The sequence below is a fragment of the Vigna angularis genome, chromosome 10 (genome assembly GCF_016808095.1).
Source record: "Vigna angularis cultivar LongXiaoDou No.4 chromosome 10, ASM1680809v1, whole genome shotgun sequence".
Taxonomy (NCBI): Eukaryota; Viridiplantae; Streptophyta; class Magnoliopsida; order Fabales; family Fabaceae; genus Vigna; species Vigna angularis.
Window position 1 is genome coordinate 22812460 of NC_068979.1, and position 12189 is coordinate 22824648.

Below are 12189 nucleotides of genomic sequence, written 5' to 3' on the forward strand. Positions count from 1 at the left end.
AGTGTTAAAACTTGTATACGCTGCCGAAGCCATATATGCATTGATCGTGCAATACTTGACAGGTGCGATCATACCAGCACTAATGCATCAGATCCCATCAGAACTCCGTAGTTAAGCGTGCTTGGGCGAGAGTAGTACTAGGATGGGTGACCTCTTGGGAAGTCCCCGTGTTGCACCTCTTTTTTGACGTTCTTTTCTTTTTTACCTTTTTTTCCGTCCTTGTTAGTCGCAACCAAGTCCCAAAGTACCGCCTACATGACTCTGACTAACTCTTACCACGGCTTTTTCGGACCCAAACCATCCACCTCAGAGCCCTCGCACGCGTCTCCCCAAGTGTTAAAACTTGTACACGCTGGCGAAGCCATATATGCATTGATCGTGCAATACTTGACAGGTGCGATCATACCAGCACTAATGCATTAGATCCCATCAGAACTCTGCAGTGAAGCGTGCTTGGGTGAGAGTAGTACTAGGAAGGGTGACCTCCTGGGAAGTCCTCGTGTTGCACCTCTTTTTTGACGTTCTTTTCTTTTTTATATTTTTTTTCGTCCTTGTTAGTCGGAACCAAGTCGCAAAGTACCGCCTACACGACTCTGACTAACTCTTACCACGGCTTTTTCGGACCCAAACCATCTACCTCAGGGCCCTCGCACGCGTCTCCCCAAGCTTTAAAACTTGTACACGCTGCCGAAGCCATATATGCATTGATCGTGCGATACTTGACAGGTGCGATCATACCAGCACTAATGCACCGGATCCCATCAGAACTCCGCAGCTAAGCGTGGTTGGGCGAGTGTAGTACTAGGATGGGTGACCTCCTGGGAAGTCCTCGTGTTGCACCTCTTTTTTGACGTTCTTTTCTTTTTTACGTTTTTTTCCATCCTTGTTAGTCGCAACCAAGTCCCAAAGTACCGCCTACACGACTCCGACTAACTCTTACCACGGCTTTTTCGGACCCAAACCATCCACCTCAGGGCCCTCGCACGCGTCTCCCAAAGTGTTAAAACTTGTACACGCTGCCGAAGCCATATATGCATTGATCGTGCGATACTTGACAGGTGCGATCATACCAGCACTAATGCACTGGATCCCATCAGAACTCCGCAGTGAAGCGTGCTTGGGCGAGAGTAGTACTAGGATGGGTGACCTCCTGGGAAGTCCTCTTGTTGCACCTCTTTTTTGACGTTCTTTTCTTTTTTACGTTTTTTTCCGTCCTTGTTAGTCGCAACCAAGTCCCAAAGTACCGCCTACACGACTCCGACTAACTCTTACCACGGCTTTTTCGGACCCAAACCATCCACCTCAGTGCCCTCGCACGCGTCTCCCCAAGCGTTAAAACTTGTACATGCTGCCGAAGCCATATATGCATTGATCGTGCGATACTTGACAGGTGCGATCATACCAGCACTAATGCACCGGATCCCATCAAAAGTCCGCAGCTAAGCGTGCTTGGGCGAGAGTAGTACTAGGATGGGTGACCTCCTGGGAAGTCCTCGTGTTGCACCTCTTTTTTGACGTTCTTTTCTTTTTTACGTTTTTTTCCGTCCTTGTTAGTCGCAACCAAGTCCCAAAGTACCGCCTACACGACTCTGACTAACTCTTACCACGGCTTTTTCGGACCCAAACCATCCACCTCAGAGCCCTCGCACGCGTCTCCCCAAGTGTTAAAACTTGTACACGCTGCCGAAGCCATATATGCATTGATCGTGCAATACTTGACAGGTGCGATCATACCAGCACTAATGCATCAGATCCCATCAGAACTCCGTAGTTAAGCGTGCTTGGGCGAGAGTAGTACTAGGATGGGTGACCTCCTGGGAAGTCCTCGTGTTGCACCTCTTTTTTAGGGCCCTCGCACGCGTCTCCCCAAGTGTTACAACTTGTACACGCTGCCGAAGCAATATATGCATTGATCGTGCGATACTTGACAGGTGCGATCATACCAGCACTAATGCACCGGATCCCATCAGAACTCCGCAGCTAAGCGTGCTTGGGCGAGTGTAGTACTAGGATGGGTGACCTCCTGGGAAGTCCTCCTGTTGCACCTCTTTTTTGACGTTCTTTTCTTTTTTACGTTTTTTTCCGTCCTTGTTAGTCGCAACCAAGTCCCAAAGTACCGCCTACACGACTCCGACTAACTCTTACCACGGCTTTTTCGGACCCAAACCATCCACCTCAGGGCCCTCGCACGCGTCTCCCCAAGTGTTACAACTTGTACACGCTGCCGAAGCCATATATGCATTGATCGTGCGATACTTGAAAGGTGCGATCATACCAGCACTAATGAACCGGATCCCATCAGAACTCCGCAGTGAAGCGTGCTTGGGCGAGAGTAGTACTAGGATGGGTGACCTCTTGGGAAGTCCTCGTGTTGCACCTCTTTTTTGACGTTCTTTTCTTTTTTACGTTTTTTTCCGTCCTTGTTAGTCGCAACCAAGTCCCAAAGTACCGCCTACACGACTCTGACTAACTCTTACCACGGCTTTTTCGGACCCAAACCATCCACCTCAGGGCCCTCGCACGCGTCTCCCCAAGTGTTAAAACTTGTACACGCTGCCGAAGCCATATATGCATTGATCGTGCGATACTTGACAGGTGCGATCATACCAGCACTAATGCACTGGATCCCATCAGAACTCCGCAGTGAAGCGTGCTTGGGCGAGAGTAGTACTAGGATCGGTGACCTCCTGGGAAGTCCTCGTGTCGCACCTCTTTTTTGACGTTCTTTTCTTTTTTACATTTTTTTCCGTCCTTGTTAGTCGCAACCAAGTCCCAAAGTACCGCCTACACGACTCCGACTAACTCTTACCACGACTTTTTCGGACCCAAACCATCCACCTCAAAGCCCTCGCACGCGTCTCCCCAAGTGTTAAAACTTGTACACGCTGCCGAAGCCATATATGCATTGATCGTGCGATACTTGACAGGTGCGATCAAACCAGTACTAATGCACTGGATCCCATCAGAACTCCGCAGTGAAGCGTGCTTGGGCGAGAGTAGTACTAGGATGGGTGACCTCCTGGGAAGTCCTCGTGTTGCACCTCTTTTTTGACGTTCTTTTCTTTTTTACGTTTTTTTCCGTCCTTGTTAGTCGCAACCAAGTCCCAAAGTACCGCCTACAGGACTCCGACTAACTCTTACCACGGCTTTTTCGGAACCAAACCATCCACCTTAGGGCCCTCGCTCGCGTCTCCCCAAGTGTTACAACTTGTACACGCTGCCGAAGCAATATATGCATTGATCGTGCGATACTTGACAGGTGCGATCAAACCAGTACTAATGCACCGGATCCCATCAGAACTCCGCAGTGAAGCGTGCTTGGGCGAGAGTAGTACTAGGATGGGTGACCTCCTGGGAAGTCCTCGCGTTGTACCTCTTTTTTGACGTTCTTTTCTTTTTTACGTTTTTTTCCGTCCTTGTTAGTCGCAACCAAGTCCCAAAGTACCGCCTACACGACTCTGACTAACTCTTACCACGGCTTTTTCGGACCCAAACCATCCACCTCAGAGCCCTCGCACGCGTCTCCCCAAGTGTTAAAACTTGTACACGCTGCCGAAGCCATATATGGATTGATCGTGCAATACTTGACAGGTGCGGTCATACCAGTACTAATGCATCAGATCCCATCAGAACTCCGCAGTGAAGCGTGCTTGGGCGAGACTAGTACTAGGATAGGTGACCTCTTGGGAAGTCCTCGTGTTGCACCTCTTTTTTGACGTTCTTTTCTTTTTTATATTTTTTTTCGTCCTTGTTAGTCGCAACCAAGTCCCAAAGTACCGCCTACACGACTCTGACTAACTCTTACCACGGCTTTTTCGGACCCAAACCATCTACCTCAGGGCCCTCGCACGCGTCTCCCCATGCTATAAAACTTGTACACGCTGCCGAAGCCATATATGCATTGATCGTGCGATACTTGACAGGTGCTATCATACCAGCACTAATGCACCGGATCCCATCAGAACTCCGCAGCTAAGCGTGCTTGGGCGAGTGTAGTACTAGGATGGGTGACCTCCTGGGAAGTCCTCGTGTTGCACCTCTTTTTTGACGTTCTTTTCTTTTTTACGTTTTTTTCCGTCCTTGTTAGTCGCAACCAAGTCCCAAAGTACCGCCTACAGGACTCCGACTAACTCTTACCACGGCTTTTTCGGAACCAAACCATCCACCTTAGGGCCCTCGCTCGCGTCTCCCCAAGTGTTACAACTTGTACACGCTGCCGAAGCAATATATGCATTGATCGTGCGATACTTGACAGGTGCGATCATACCAGCACTAATGCACCGGATCCCATCAGAACTCCGCAGCTAAGCGTGCTTGGGCGAGTGTAGTACTAGGATGGGTGACCTCCTGGGAAGTCCTCCTGTTGCACCTCTTTTTTGACGTTCTTTTCTTTTTTACGTTTTTTTCCGTCCTTGTTAGTCGCAACCAAGTCCCAAAGTACCGCCTACACGACTCCGACTGACTCTTACCACGGCTTTTTCGGACCCAAACCATCCACCTCAGGGCCCTCGCACGCGTCTCCCCAAGTGTTACAACTTGTACACGCTGCCGAAGCCATATATGCATTGATCGTGCGATACTTGACAGGTGCGATCATACCAGCACTAATGAACCGGATCCCATCAGAACTCCGCAGTGAAGCGTGCTTGGGCGAGAGTAGTACTAGGATGGGTGACCTCTTGGGAAGTCCTCGTGTTGCACCTCTTTTTTGACGTTCTTTTCTTTTTTACGTTTTTTTCCGTCCTTGTTAGTCGCAACCAAGTCCCAAAGTACCGCCTACACGACTCTGACTAACTCTTACCACGGCTTTTTCGGACCCAAACCATCCACCTCAGGGCCCTCGCACGCGTCTCCCCAAGTGTTAAAACTTGTACACGCTGCCGAAGCCATATATGCATTGATCGTGCGATACTTGACAGGTGCGATCATACCAGCACTAATGCACTGGATCCCATCAGAACTCCGCAGTGAAGCGTGCTTGGGCGAGAGTAGTACTAGGATCGGTGACCTCCTGGGAAGTCCTCGTGTCGCACCTCTTTTTTGACGTTCTTTTCTTTTTTACATTTTTTTCCGTCCTTGTTAGTCGCAACCAAGTCCCAAAGTACCGCCTACACGACTCCGACTAACTCTTACCACGACTTTTTCGGACCCAAACCATCCACCTCAAAGCCCTCGCACGCGTCTCCCCAAGTGTTAAAACTTGTACACGCTGCCGAAGCCATATATGCATTGATCGTGCGATACTTGACAGCTGCGATCAAACCAGTACTAATGCACCGGATCCCATCAGAACTCCGCAGTGAAGCGTGCTTGGGCGAGAGTAGTACTAGGATGGGTGACCTCCTGGGAAGTCCTCGCGTTGCACCTCTTTTTTGACGTTCTTTTCTTTTTTACGTTTTTTTCCGTCCTTGTTAGTCGCAACCAAGTCCCAAAGTACCGCCTACACGACTCTGACTAACTCTTACCACGGCTTTTTCGGACCCAAACCATCCACCTCAGAGCCCTCGCACGCGTCTCCCCAAGTGTTAAAACTTGTACACGCTGCCGAAGCCATATATGGATTGATCGTGCAATACTTGACAGGTGCGGTCATACCAGTACTAATGCATCAGATCCCATCAGAACTCCGTAGTTAAGCGTGCTTGGGCGAGAGTAGTACTAGGATGGGTGACCTCTTGGGAAGTCCTCGTGTTGCACCTCTTTTTTGACGTTCTTTTCTTTTTTACGTTTTTTTCCGTCCTTGTTAGTCGCAACCAAGTCCCAAAGTACCGCCTACACGACTCCGACTAACTCTTACCACGGCTTTTTCGGACCCAAACCATCCACCTCAGGGCCCTCGCACGCGTCTCCCCAAGTGTTACAACTTGTACACGCTGCCGAAGCCATATATGCATTGATCGTGCGATACTTGAAAGGTGCGATCATACCAGCACTAATGAACCGGATCCCATCAGAACTCCGCAGTGAAGCGTGCTTGGGCGAGAGTAGTACTAGGATGGGTGACCTCTTGGGAAGTCCTCGTGTTGCACCTCTTTTTTGACGTTCTTTTCTTTTTTACGTTTTTTTCCGTCCTTGTTAGTCGCAACCAAGTCCCAAAGTACCGCCTACACGACTCTGACTAACTCTTACCACGGCTTTTTCGGACCCAAACCATCCACCTCAGGGCCCTCGCACGCGTCTCCCCAAGTGTTAAAACTTGTACACGCTGCCGAAGCCATATATGCATTGATCGTGCGATACTTGACAGGTGCGATCATACCAGCACTAATGCACTGGATCCCATCAGAACTCCGCAGTGAAGCGTGCTTGGGCGAGAGTAGTACTAGGATCGGTGACCTCCTGGGAAGTCCTCGTGTCGCACCTCTTTTTTGACGTTCTTTTCTTTTTTACATTTTTTTCCGTCCTTGTTAGTCGCAACCAAGTCCCAAAGTACCGCCTACACGACTCCGACTAACTCTTACCACGACTTTTTCGGACCCAAACCATCCACCTCAAAGCCCTCGCACGCGTCTCCCCAAGTGTTAAAACTTGTACACGCTGCCGAAGCCATATATGCATTGATCGTGCGATACTTGACAGGTGCGATCAAACCAGTACTAATGCACCGGATCCCATCAGAACTCCGCAGTGAAGCGTGCTTGGGCGAGAGTAGTACTAGGATGGGTGACCTCCTGGGAAGTCCTCGCGTTGCACCTCTTTTTTGACGTTCTTTTCTTTTTTACGTTTTTTTCCGTCCTTGTTAGTCGCAACCAAGTCCCAAAGTACCGCCTACACGACTCTGACTAACTATTACCACGGCTTTTTCGGACCCAAACCATCCACCTCAGAGCCCTCGCACGCGTCTCCCCAAGTGTTAAAACTTGTACACGCTGCCGAAGCCATATATGGATTGATCGTGCAATACTTGACAGGTGCGGTCATACCAGTACTAATGCATCATATCCCATCAGAACTCCGCAGTGAAGCGTGCTTGGGCGAGACTAGTACTAGGATAGGTGACCTCTTGGGAAGTCCTCGTGTTGCACCTCTTTTTTGACGTTCTTTTCTTTTTTATATTTTTTTTCGTCCTTGTTAGTCGCAACCAAGTCCCAAAGTACCGCCTACACGACTCTGACTAACTCTTACCACGGCTTTTTCGGACCCAAACCATCTACCTCAAGGCCCTCGCACGCGTCTCCCCATGCTATAAAACTTGTACACGCTGCCGAAGCCATATATGCATTGATCGTGCGATACTTGACAGGTGCTATCATACCAGCACTAATGCACCGGATCCCATCAGAACTCCGCAGCTAAGCGTGCTTGGGCGAGTGTAGTACTAGGATGGGTGACCTCCTGGGAAGTCCTCGTGTTGCACCTCTTTTTTGACGTTCTTTTCTTTTTTACGTTTTTTTCCGTCCTTGTTAGTCGCAACCAAGTCCCAAAGTACCGCCTACAGGACTCCGACTAACTCTTACCACGGCTTTTTCGGAACCAAACCATCCACCTTAGGGCCCTCGCACGCGTCTCCCCAAGTGTTACAACTTGTACATGCTGCCGAAGCAATATATGCATTGATCGTGCGATACTTGACAGGTGCGATCATACCAGCACTAATGCACCGGATCCCATCAGAACTCCGCAGCTAAGCGTGCTTGGGCGAGTGTAGTACTAGGATGGGTGACCTCCTGGGAAGTCCTCCTGTTGCACCTCTTTTTTGACGTTCTTTTCTTTTTTACGTTTTTTTCCGTCCTTGTTAGTCGCAACCAAGTCCCAAAGTACCGCCTACACGACTCCGACTAACTCTTACCACGGCTTTTTCGGACCCAAACCATCCACCTCAGGGCCCTCGCACGCGTCTCCCCAAGTGTTACAACTTGTACACGCTGCTGAAGCCATATATGCATTGATCGTGCGATACTTGAAAGGTGCGATCATACCAGCACTAATGAACCGGATCCCATCAGAACTCCGCAGTGAAGCGTGCTTGGGCGAGAGTAGTACTAGGATGGGTGACCTCTTGGGAAGTCCTCGTGTTGCACCTCTTTTTTGACGTTCTTTTCTTTTTTACGTTTTTTTCCGTCCTTGTTAGTCGCAACCAAGTCCCAAAGTACCGCCTACACGACTCTGACTAACTCTTACCACGGCTTTTTCGGACCCAAACCATCCACCTCAGGGCCCTCGCACGCGTCTCCCCAAGTGTTAAAACTTGTACACGCTGCCGAAGCCATATATGCATTGATCGTGCGATACTTGACAGGTGCGATCATACCAGCACTAATGCACTGGATCCCATCAGAACTCCGCAGTGAAGCGTGCTTGGGCGAGAGTAGTACTAGGATCGGTGACCTCCTGGGAAGTCCTCGTGTCGCACCTCTTTTTTGACGTTCTTTTCTTTTTTACATTTTTTTCCGTCCTTGTTAGTCGCAACCAAGTCCCAAAGTACCGCCTACACGACTCCGACTAACTCTTACCACGACTTTTTCGGACCCAAACCATCCACCTCAAAGCCCTCGCACGCGTCTCCCCAAGTGTTAAAACTTGTACACGCTGCCGAAGCCATATATGCATTGATCGTGCGATACTTGACAGGTGCGATCAAACCAGTACTAATGCACCGGATCCCATCAGAACTCCGCAGTGAAGCGTGCTTGGGCGAGAGTAGTACTAGGATGGGTGACCTCCTGGGAAGTCCTCGCGTTGCACCTCTTTTTTGACGTTCTTTTCTTTTTTACGTTTTTTTCCGTCCTTGTTAGTCGCAACCAAGTCCCAAAGTACCGCCTACACGACTCTGACTAACTCTTACCACGGCTTTTTCGGACCCAAACCATCCACCTCAGAGCCCTCGCACGCGTCTCCCCAAGTGTTAAAACTTGTACACGCTGCCGAAGCCATATATGGATTGATCGTGCAATACTTGACAGGTGCGGTCATACCAGTACTAATGCATCAGATCCCATCAGAACTCCGCAGTGAAGCGTGCTTGGGCGAGACTAGTACTAGGATAGGTGACCTCTTGGGAAGTCCTCGTGTTGCACCTCTTTTTTGACGTTCTTTTCTTTTTTATATTTTTTTTCGTCCTTGTTAGTCGCAACCAAGTCCCAAAGTACCGCCTACACGACTCTGACTAACTCTTACCACGGCTTTTTCGGACCCAAACCATCTACCTCAGGGCCCTCGCACGCGTCTCCCCATGCTATAAAACTTGTACACGCTGCCGAAGCCATATATGCATTGATCGTGCGATACTTGACAGGTGCTATCACACCAGCACTAATGCACCGGATCCCATCAGAACTCCGCAGCTAAGCGTGCTTGGGCGAGTGTAGTACTAGGATGGGTGACCTCCTGGGAAGTCCTCGTGTTGCACCTCTTTTTTGACGTTCTTTTCTTTTTTACGTTTTTTTCCGTCCTTGTTAGTCGCAACCAAGTCCCAAAGTACCGCCTACAGGACTCCGACTAACTCTTACCACGGCTTTTTCGGAACCAAACCATCCACCTTAGGGCCCTCGCACGCGTCTCCCCAAGTGTTACAACTTGTACACGCTGCCGAAGCAATATATGCATTGATCGTGCGATACTTGACAGGTGCGATCATACCAGCACTAATGCACCGGATCCCATCAGAACTCCGCAGCTAAGCGTGCTTGGGCGAGTGTAGTACTAGGATGGGTGACCTCCTGGGAAGTCCTCCTGTTGCACCTCTTTTTTGACGTTCTTTTCTTTTTTACGTTTTTTTCCGTCCTTGTTAGTCGCAACCAAGTCCCAAAGTACCGCCTACACGACTCCGACTAACTCTTACCACGGCTTTTTCGGACCCAAACCATCCACCTCAGGGCCCTCGCACGCGTCTCCCCAAGTGTTACAACTTGTACACGCTGCCGAAGCCATATATGCATTGATCGTGCGATACTTGACAGGTGCGATCATACCAGCACTAATGAACCGGATCCCATCAGAACTCCGCAGTGAAGCGTGCTTGGGCGAGAGTAGTACTAGGATGGGTGACCTCTTGGGAAGTCCTCGTGTTGCACCTCTTTTTTGACGTTCTTTTCTTTTTTACGTTTTTTTCCGTCCTTGTTAGTCGCAACCAAGTCCCAAAGTACCGCCTACACGACTCTGACTAACTCTTACCACGGCTTTTTCGGACCCAAACCATCCACCTCAGGGCCCTCGCACGCGTCTCCCCAAGTGTTAAAACTTGTACACGCTGCCGAAGCCATATATGCATTGATCGTGCGATACTTGACAGGTGCGATCATACCAGCACTAATGCACTGGATCCCATCAGAACTCCGCAGTGAAGCGTGCTTGGGCGAGAGTAGTACTAGGATCGGTGACCTCCTGGGAAGTCCTCGTGTCGCACCTCTTTTTTGACGTTCTTTTCTTTTTTACATTTTTTTCCGTCCTTGTTAGTCGCAACCAAGTCCCAAAGTACCGCCTACACGACTCCGACTAACTCTTACCACGACTTTTTCGGACCCAAACCATCCACCTCAAAGCCCTCGCACGCGTCTCCCCAAGTGTTAAAACTTGTACACGCTGCCGAAGCCATATATGCATTGATCGTGCGATACTTGACAGCTGCGATCAAACCAGTACTAATGCACCGGATCCCATCAGAACTCCGCAGTGAAGCGTGCTTGGGCGAGAGTAGTACTAGGATGGGTGACCTCCTGGGAAGTCCTCGCGTTGCACCTCTTTTTTGACGTTCTTTTCTTTTTTACGTTTTTTTCCGTCCTTGTTAGTCGCAACCAAGTCCCAAAGTACCGCCTACACGACTCTGACTAACTCTTACCACGGCTTTTTCGGACCCAAACCATCCACCTCAGAGCCCTCGCACGCGTCTCCCCAAGTGTTAAAACTTGTACACGCTGCCGAAGCCATATATGGATTGATCGTGCAATACTTGACAGGTGCGGTCATACCAGTACTAATGCATCAGATCCCATCAGAACTCCGTAGTTAAGCGTGCTTGGGCGAGAGTAGTACTAGGATGGGTGACCTCTTGGGAAGTCCTCGTGTTGCACCTCTTTTTTGACGTTCTTTTCTTTTTTACGTTTTTTTCCGTCCTTGTTAGTCGCAACCAAGTCCCAAAGTACCGCCTACACGACTCCGACTAACTCTTACCACGGCTTTTTCGGACCCAAACCATCCACCTCAGGGCCCTCGCACGCGTCTCCCCAAGTGTTACAACTTGTACACGCTGCCGAAGCCATATATGCATTGATCGTGCGATACTTGAAAGGTGCGATCATACCAGCACTAATGAACCGGATCCCATCAGAACTCCGCAGTGAAGCGTGCTTGGGCGAGAGTAGTACTAGGATGGGTGACCTCTTGGGAAGTCCTCGTGTTGCACCTCTTTTTTGACGTTCTTTTCTTTTTTACGTTTTTTTCCGTCCTTGTTAGTCGCAACCAAGTCCCAAAGTACCGCCTACACGACTCTGACTAACTCTTACCACGGCTTTTTCGGACCCAAACCATCCACCTCAGGGCCCTCGCACGCGTCTCCCCAAGTGTTAAAACTTGTACACGCTGCCGAAGCCATATATGCATTGATCGTGCGATACTTGACAGGTGCGATCATACCAGCACTAATGCACTGGATCCCATCAGAACTCCGCAGTGAAGCGTGCTTGGGCGAGAGTAGTACTAGGATCGGTGACCTCCTGGGAAGTCCTCGTGTCGCACCTCTTTTTTGACGTTCTTTTCTTTTTTACATTTTTTTCCGTCCTTGTTAGTCGCAACCAAGTCCCAAAGTACCGCCTACACGACTCCGACTAACTCTTACCACGACTTTTTCGGACCCAAACCATCCACCTCAAAGCCCTCGCACGCGTCTCCCCAAGTGTTAAAACTTGTACACGCTGCCGAAGCCATATATGCATTGATCGTGCGATACTTGACAGGTGCGATCAAACCAGTACTAATGCACCGGATCCCATCAGAACTCCGCAGTGAAGCGTGCTTGGGCGAGAGTAGTACTAGGATGGGTGACCTCCTGGGAAGTCCTCGCGTTGCACCTCTTTTTTGACGTTCTTTTCTTTTTTACGTTTTTTTCCGTCCTTGTTAGTCGCAACCAAGTCCCAAAGTACCGCCTACACGACTCTGACTAACTCTTACCACGGCTTTTTCGGACCCAAACCATCCACCTCAGAGCCCTCGCACGCGTCTCCCCAAGTGTTAAAACTTGTACACGCTGCCGAA

General features: G+C 49.7%; 37 non-coding genes across 37 annotated transcripts; all 37 read left to right on the forward strand.

The window, feature by feature from the left end:
• The first annotated feature begins 60 nt into the window (after window positions 1-60).
• On the forward strand, window positions 61-179 carry LOC128194616 (5S ribosomal RNA). The gene has a single exon (XR_008245991.1). It is a non-coding gene; the product is annotated as a 5S ribosomal RNA (ribosomal RNA).
• A 213-nt stretch (window positions 180-392) lies between these two features.
• LOC128194527 (5S ribosomal RNA) lies at window positions 393-511 on the forward strand. The gene has a single exon (XR_008245905.1). It is a non-coding gene; the product is annotated as a 5S ribosomal RNA (ribosomal RNA).
• Window positions 512-724: 213 nt separating this feature from the next.
• LOC128194619 (5S ribosomal RNA) lies at window positions 725-843 on the forward strand. The gene has a single exon (XR_008245994.1). It is a non-coding gene; the product is annotated as a 5S ribosomal RNA (ribosomal RNA).
• Window positions 844-1056: 213 nt separating this feature from the next.
• Window positions 1057-1175, forward strand: LOC128194488 (5S ribosomal RNA). Its single transcript, XR_008245866.1, has one exon. It is a non-coding gene; the product is annotated as a 5S ribosomal RNA (ribosomal RNA).
• Window positions 1176-1388: 213 nt separating this feature from the next.
• LOC128194506 (5S ribosomal RNA) lies at window positions 1389-1507 on the forward strand. The gene has a single exon (XR_008245884.1). It is a non-coding gene; the product is annotated as a 5S ribosomal RNA (ribosomal RNA).
• A 213-nt stretch (window positions 1508-1720) lies between these two features.
• On the forward strand, window positions 1721-1839 carry LOC128194595 (5S ribosomal RNA). Its single transcript, XR_008245970.1, has one exon. It is a non-coding gene; the product is annotated as a 5S ribosomal RNA (ribosomal RNA).
• A 90-nt stretch (window positions 1840-1929) lies between these two features.
• LOC128194478 (5S ribosomal RNA) lies at window positions 1930-2048 on the forward strand. Its single transcript, XR_008245856.1, has one exon. It is a non-coding gene; the product is annotated as a 5S ribosomal RNA (ribosomal RNA).
• A 213-nt stretch (window positions 2049-2261) lies between these two features.
• Window positions 2262-2380, forward strand: LOC128194597 (5S ribosomal RNA). Its single transcript, XR_008245972.1, has one exon. It is a non-coding gene; the product is annotated as a 5S ribosomal RNA (ribosomal RNA).
• A 213-nt stretch (window positions 2381-2593) lies between these two features.
• On the forward strand, window positions 2594-2712 carry LOC128194489 (5S ribosomal RNA). Its single transcript, XR_008245867.1, has one exon. It is a non-coding gene; the product is annotated as a 5S ribosomal RNA (ribosomal RNA).
• Window positions 2713-2925: 213 nt separating this feature from the next.
• Window positions 2926-3044, forward strand: LOC128194620 (5S ribosomal RNA). Its single transcript, XR_008245995.1, has one exon. It is a non-coding gene; the product is annotated as a 5S ribosomal RNA (ribosomal RNA).
• A 213-nt stretch (window positions 3045-3257) lies between these two features.
• On the forward strand, window positions 3258-3376 carry LOC128194512 (5S ribosomal RNA). The gene has a single exon (XR_008245890.1). It is a non-coding gene; the product is annotated as a 5S ribosomal RNA (ribosomal RNA).
• A 213-nt stretch (window positions 3377-3589) lies between these two features.
• LOC128194535 (5S ribosomal RNA) lies at window positions 3590-3708 on the forward strand. The gene has a single exon (XR_008245913.1). It is a non-coding gene; the product is annotated as a 5S ribosomal RNA (ribosomal RNA).
• A 213-nt stretch (window positions 3709-3921) lies between these two features.
• LOC128194589 (5S ribosomal RNA) lies at window positions 3922-4040 on the forward strand. Its single transcript, XR_008245964.1, has one exon. It is a non-coding gene; the product is annotated as a 5S ribosomal RNA (ribosomal RNA).
• A 213-nt stretch (window positions 4041-4253) lies between these two features.
• LOC128194479 (5S ribosomal RNA) lies at window positions 4254-4372 on the forward strand. The gene has a single exon (XR_008245857.1). It is a non-coding gene; the product is annotated as a 5S ribosomal RNA (ribosomal RNA).
• A 213-nt stretch (window positions 4373-4585) lies between these two features.
• LOC128194598 (5S ribosomal RNA) lies at window positions 4586-4704 on the forward strand. Its single transcript, XR_008245973.1, has one exon. It is a non-coding gene; the product is annotated as a 5S ribosomal RNA (ribosomal RNA).
• A 213-nt stretch (window positions 4705-4917) lies between these two features.
• On the forward strand, window positions 4918-5036 carry LOC128194490 (5S ribosomal RNA). The gene has a single exon (XR_008245868.1). It is a non-coding gene; the product is annotated as a 5S ribosomal RNA (ribosomal RNA).
• A 213-nt stretch (window positions 5037-5249) lies between these two features.
• LOC128194515 (5S ribosomal RNA) lies at window positions 5250-5368 on the forward strand. The gene has a single exon (XR_008245893.1). It is a non-coding gene; the product is annotated as a 5S ribosomal RNA (ribosomal RNA).
• Window positions 5369-5581: 213 nt separating this feature from the next.
• On the forward strand, window positions 5582-5700 carry LOC128194497 (5S ribosomal RNA). The gene has a single exon (XR_008245875.1). It is a non-coding gene; the product is annotated as a 5S ribosomal RNA (ribosomal RNA).
• A 213-nt stretch (window positions 5701-5913) lies between these two features.
• LOC128194599 (5S ribosomal RNA) lies at window positions 5914-6032 on the forward strand. The gene has a single exon (XR_008245974.1). It is a non-coding gene; the product is annotated as a 5S ribosomal RNA (ribosomal RNA).
• Window positions 6033-6245: 213 nt separating this feature from the next.
• On the forward strand, window positions 6246-6364 carry LOC128194491 (5S ribosomal RNA). Its single transcript, XR_008245869.1, has one exon. It is a non-coding gene; the product is annotated as a 5S ribosomal RNA (ribosomal RNA).
• Window positions 6365-6577: 213 nt separating this feature from the next.
• Window positions 6578-6696, forward strand: LOC128194469 (5S ribosomal RNA). Its single transcript, XR_008245847.1, has one exon. It is a non-coding gene; the product is annotated as a 5S ribosomal RNA (ribosomal RNA).
• A 213-nt stretch (window positions 6697-6909) lies between these two features.
• Window positions 6910-7028, forward strand: LOC128194545 (5S ribosomal RNA). The gene has a single exon (XR_008245923.1). It is a non-coding gene; the product is annotated as a 5S ribosomal RNA (ribosomal RNA).
• Window positions 7029-7241: 213 nt separating this feature from the next.
• On the forward strand, window positions 7242-7360 carry LOC128194590 (5S ribosomal RNA). The gene has a single exon (XR_008245965.1). It is a non-coding gene; the product is annotated as a 5S ribosomal RNA (ribosomal RNA).
• A 213-nt stretch (window positions 7361-7573) lies between these two features.
• Window positions 7574-7692, forward strand: LOC128194480 (5S ribosomal RNA). Its single transcript, XR_008245858.1, has one exon. It is a non-coding gene; the product is annotated as a 5S ribosomal RNA (ribosomal RNA).
• Window positions 7693-7905: 213 nt separating this feature from the next.
• Window positions 7906-8024, forward strand: LOC128194600 (5S ribosomal RNA). Its single transcript, XR_008245975.1, has one exon. It is a non-coding gene; the product is annotated as a 5S ribosomal RNA (ribosomal RNA).
• A 213-nt stretch (window positions 8025-8237) lies between these two features.
• On the forward strand, window positions 8238-8356 carry LOC128194492 (5S ribosomal RNA). Its single transcript, XR_008245870.1, has one exon. It is a non-coding gene; the product is annotated as a 5S ribosomal RNA (ribosomal RNA).
• A 213-nt stretch (window positions 8357-8569) lies between these two features.
• Window positions 8570-8688, forward strand: LOC128194470 (5S ribosomal RNA). Its single transcript, XR_008245848.1, has one exon. It is a non-coding gene; the product is annotated as a 5S ribosomal RNA (ribosomal RNA).
• A 213-nt stretch (window positions 8689-8901) lies between these two features.
• Window positions 8902-9020, forward strand: LOC128194536 (5S ribosomal RNA). The gene has a single exon (XR_008245914.1). It is a non-coding gene; the product is annotated as a 5S ribosomal RNA (ribosomal RNA).
• Window positions 9021-9233: 213 nt separating this feature from the next.
• Window positions 9234-9352, forward strand: LOC128194618 (5S ribosomal RNA). The gene has a single exon (XR_008245993.1). It is a non-coding gene; the product is annotated as a 5S ribosomal RNA (ribosomal RNA).
• Window positions 9353-9565: 213 nt separating this feature from the next.
• LOC128194481 (5S ribosomal RNA) lies at window positions 9566-9684 on the forward strand. Its single transcript, XR_008245859.1, has one exon. It is a non-coding gene; the product is annotated as a 5S ribosomal RNA (ribosomal RNA).
• Window positions 9685-9897: 213 nt separating this feature from the next.
• Window positions 9898-10016, forward strand: LOC128194601 (5S ribosomal RNA). The gene has a single exon (XR_008245976.1). It is a non-coding gene; the product is annotated as a 5S ribosomal RNA (ribosomal RNA).
• Window positions 10017-10229: 213 nt separating this feature from the next.
• On the forward strand, window positions 10230-10348 carry LOC128194493 (5S ribosomal RNA). Its single transcript, XR_008245871.1, has one exon. It is a non-coding gene; the product is annotated as a 5S ribosomal RNA (ribosomal RNA).
• Window positions 10349-10561: 213 nt separating this feature from the next.
• LOC128194516 (5S ribosomal RNA) lies at window positions 10562-10680 on the forward strand. Its single transcript, XR_008245894.1, has one exon. It is a non-coding gene; the product is annotated as a 5S ribosomal RNA (ribosomal RNA).
• Window positions 10681-10893: 213 nt separating this feature from the next.
• On the forward strand, window positions 10894-11012 carry LOC128194498 (5S ribosomal RNA). Its single transcript, XR_008245876.1, has one exon. It is a non-coding gene; the product is annotated as a 5S ribosomal RNA (ribosomal RNA).
• A 213-nt stretch (window positions 11013-11225) lies between these two features.
• LOC128194602 (5S ribosomal RNA) lies at window positions 11226-11344 on the forward strand. Its single transcript, XR_008245977.1, has one exon. It is a non-coding gene; the product is annotated as a 5S ribosomal RNA (ribosomal RNA).
• A 213-nt stretch (window positions 11345-11557) lies between these two features.
• Window positions 11558-11676, forward strand: LOC128194494 (5S ribosomal RNA). The gene has a single exon (XR_008245872.1). It is a non-coding gene; the product is annotated as a 5S ribosomal RNA (ribosomal RNA).
• Window positions 11677-11889: 213 nt separating this feature from the next.
• Window positions 11890-12008, forward strand: LOC128194471 (5S ribosomal RNA). The gene has a single exon (XR_008245849.1). It is a non-coding gene; the product is annotated as a 5S ribosomal RNA (ribosomal RNA).
• The last annotated feature ends 181 nt before the right edge of the window (window positions 12009-12189 follow it).